Source organism: Sciurus carolinensis, chromosome 7 (genome assembly GCF_902686445.1).
Source record: "Sciurus carolinensis chromosome 7, mSciCar1.2, whole genome shotgun sequence".
Lineage (NCBI taxonomy): Eukaryota > Metazoa > Chordata > Mammalia > Rodentia > Sciuridae > Sciurus > Sciurus carolinensis.
The window spans coordinates 104,707,508-104,711,826 of record NC_062219.1 but is presented as its reverse complement, the minus strand read 5'-3'; the positions used below and the strand labels follow the sequence as shown (position 1 = coordinate 104,711,826).

General features: G+C 36.4%; 1 pseudogene; it reads left to right on the top strand.

Moving 5' to 3' along the window:
* Window positions 1-2,648: 2,648 nt before the first annotated feature.
* Window positions 2,649-3,617, top strand: LOC124989285 (28S ribosomal protein S16, mitochondrial-like; annotated as a pseudogene).
* Window positions 3,618-4,319: the final 702 nt, after the last annotated feature.

Sequence of the window (4,319 nt, the reverse complement as noted above, 5' to 3'; positions counted from 1 at the left end):
GAAACACCATTTGACCCAGCTATCCCACTCCTTGGCCTATACCCAAAGGACTTAAAATCAGCATATTACAGAGATACAGCCACATCAATGTTCATAGCTGCTCAGTTCACAATAGCCAGATTGTGGAACCAACCTAGATGTCCTTCAATTGATGAATGGATAAAGAAAATGTGGTATATATATATACAATGGAATATTACTCAGCCATAAAGAACGATAAAATTATGGCATTTGCAGGCAAATGGATGAAACTGGAGAATATCATGCTAAGTGAGATAAGCCAATCTCAAAAAACCAAAGGAAGAATGATATCGCTAATAAGTGGATGATGACACATAATGGGGGGTGGGAAGGGTTAGTGTTGGGGTTGGAGTTGGGTTTAGGGAGGGGGGCAGGAATGGAGGAAGGAAGGACTGTATAGATGGAGGGGAAGGGTGGGAGGGGAAGGGGGGAAGGGAAAAAATGGCAGAATGAATCAAACAACATTACCCTATGTAAATTTATGATTACACAAATGGTATGCCTTTACGCCATGTACAAACAGAGAAACAGCATGTATCCCATTTGTTTACAATAAAAAATAAATAAATAAAATGCATCCATATACATTGTATGTGCATCTTAAAATTTTAATCCTAATCTACTTTTGAAATGAATCCATATCATGTCAACTGTGGTTTTCCTAATCATGGCAAATTTAGGGACTATTACTATCAATTGGCAAGAAACTTAATTCTACCTATTAAGAAAGAAAGATGATTTCTTCTGCTGTGCAGTCATTGGGTTTTATTGATGTAGTATCTAGGTTTGTTTGGGACATTTTCTTCCCTTGTTTTCTCATATTGGTCAAAGGAGAGCGGTAAGAATGAAGGAAAGAAGGACTGTATAGAAGGAAAAGAGGGGTGGGAGGGGTGGGGGGGAAGGGAAAAAAATAATCAAACATCATTGCCCTATGTAAACGTATGATTACACAAATGGTATGCCTTGACTGTATGTACAAATAGAGAAACAACATGTATCCCATTTGTATACAATAATAAAAAAAAAAAAGAAAGATGAATGGACACACTTTTAAAAGATCTTAAATCTGGGTTGAAACAAACAGGGTTTTATTACATAGTTAACAAAATTAACCACCTAAAATGCACATTTGGACCATGCCAGTTAATTATTATATATATAGTTATATTAAACTTATAATTTTTGCTTTTTAGTGTTTTTTTACAGTCATTTCTTGATACTAAAAAAAAATCTTAATTTGGAGAAAAGTATGAGGGGATATACAAAATTAGGAGTAAAAATGATTGCTAAACTCAATTTCATATATTCTACCATCAGAAATCACCATTTATAATACTTAATGAAACAATAAGCAATATTTTTGAGGTTGGAAAGGCAGAAGAAAGAAAATCAAATTTGAATTATTATGATATGCTAGTCATTGAATCTATTAAATCCACTTGCCCTTAAGACTTCTTGCTGTTGTGGAAGGCATTTCACAAGGTTGTAATTATGTTCTTTTTTTTTTTTCTCTTTTGCATTTAGGCTGTAGCTTTATTAAATTATTCATTATAATATACCAACTTTAAACCCAAATAGTGTATAAATACAAGATCATGTAACTTCAACACAAGAGCCTTAGGTACTAAACAAAGGTATGCATTCCACTCTGTTATTTCCTAATTTTTCACTTGTATTCTCCGTGGCTTTTGCTGCCCCTACTGCCATAAATTAAGTACTCTGGAGTCTTACCAATGTAACTGTATACATTCCTCAGACCTAAGGACTGCATATCTAAGAGCCAAGGATGAATTGTCAAATGACACTTAAACTTACATATTGCTTCTCTCCAAATGACAAGGAACACAGTGATCAAGTATGTGAATTTTTAAAGGGGGAAACAAGTTTGGGGAAGATCAAAACAATTTCAGTAAAAAATATATATTTTTATGTGAGTAATGTTTTGTTAAAAATTAAAAGTTAGATGACATTAATTCTATTTCCTTGATCTTTTGATTTGGGATCATTTGAGTAAAAAACAAAGAAAAATCAAGATGGAGCTTTTCAGCACTGCATCTTTGTGTGCACATATAGGTATGAGAATGAATTTGTTGGAAGAAGAAAGGCTATTTTTACTCAACATTTGCATTGGGATAATGCCACCATCAACTTTATCTATTATCTCACAATCTCATTCTCATATTTCTGTCTATGACTGGCGCCAGCGTTAATTTCTATCAGGCCCTAATCTAGTAAACTTGTTTTAGGGCAAATAGCATCTAAATTTTCCCTTCCATTGGACAGCAGGAACTGCCTCATTTTTTGCACTGCTTATGTGTCAGCCATCACAGAGTCTGAATATAACAGGTGACCAGTAAATGTTTGTTAAATGAATAAGGGAAAAGAGTTTTGATATCTTGGTCTCTAAATAGTTTTACATAAGATCAGCATCCTTGTATAATTACAGAGTTCATGAATAAATGCACACATTCTTCTCTGAGAAGGTTCAAATAACACTAGATATATAATAAAAAGTTATTGCGACCAACAGTGGGACGATCAAAGGAGCCCCTTGTGGGCCGCACGATGATCCACCTCAGTGAGTCTTGGTGGACTACAGGACCTTCCGGGCAGTGGTGGGAGCTGGGATGTCCAGGACCAGCGGAAGCAGTGCTCTCCTAGGTGTACTGGAGGCCTCCAGAACCTGGATTAACCACATGGCCTTACAGTTGATCCTCTTCTCAAAAATTCCCCCACTTAATTCTCTCAGAAACCCTCATCTCATTTTCACAGATGAGGCGATTAAGGCTATGACAAAAACCAAAGAGTTTATAAATGCTACCCTCCACTGCAAGGCCTACTGTGGGAGCCATTTAACCATCCACCTTGCTCTGGGTGGCTGCACCAGTCGGCCCTTTTACTTCATTGTGGCTGCTCACAACGAATGTCCCAGGTGTAAGAAACCCGTGAAAATCACGCCAGAAATGGGAAATCACATAAGAGGGTTTACTAAGCAAACAGAGTGTTTCCCTACAGGGTAAGAGAGAAAATGAGAGGAAAAGCGCAAGAGAAAGTGTGAAAAGTGAAGAGGAGAGAGAAAGCAAGTGAGTAGGAGAGAGAAAGCATGAGAAAAGATGGTGGGGGAGCTATCCTTAAGCAGTTGAATTCCGCTGGGCTAACAGGGACCAATAATGGAGAAGGATACTTGCAAGCTGACTGATGAACCAATAGCTAGCTAGGATGTTCACAGACTGACAAGTAGTTGGGAGGCAGGGAAATTAATGCAGCATAAGGGGCGGGGGAGCAGCTTTATATTACATTACACCAGGGATGGCCATTTCATGGAGTGGGTGGGCTCCCATGATCCACTGCCCCACAGTCATGGAGAAAAACTCCTTGCTCTCAACCTGGACAGAATCTGGCATTGAATTGGCTGTGGGATCCACCTCTCTAAGCCCATGGAGAAGCTTCTGAGTCTTTCTGACTTTTTCCCTCTGCATCTGGTGATGATCACAAATGCTGAGAGATGCAAAGAGATGCGAAGAAAATAGGCACATGAACTTCTCTTAGCTTCTCAGACAACAGATACAGAGGATATAGACACAGAAGTGAGTTGACTTCAGTGAACATAACAGTGCTTACAAAGTCAGGGTCCCCTAAAACACTTGTGTGGAGCTCATAAACTTGTTGGGTTTCAAGGTCAATAAATGGAGTTTTCTAAGTTAAAAAAAATGCTATTTTTTATAGTTCTAACCCATTCACCCTACTCTACTCCTTTCTTCTTAAGTAACTACTCTTATCAGTTAGTTTCTGTATAATCCTTTATTTATATGCACACATACATGCACATAACTGTTTGTCTTCTTAACATAAATAAGGTTATTCTGTTTTCTAAAATTGATTTTTGCTTTAACCATTATTTTTTAGAGATTTTTTTTTACCATGTCAGTCCTAAGAGACAAACAACTTTCATTTTAGGATTACAAAATACTCTATTTTGTGGTATAGATATATTTTAATTTACTTAATAGCTCTTCACTTCTTGAACATTTAGGTCATTTACATTTGTTTTCTTATGCACACTTTTACATTTTACCAATCTGATGGAAATAGATAATATCCCTATTTAAATTTTGGATAATCTTAATTACAAGTGAAGTTTGTCATCTTTACTAATAGCTATTTTGGGGCATTCTTACATTGTTCACATACCCTATCCATTTTTTATTTAAAAATTTCATTTTTTTATTAATACATATTACTTATACAAATTAAGGGGTTTTACAGTGAATGGAGATCCAAAAATGTATGCATTGTTC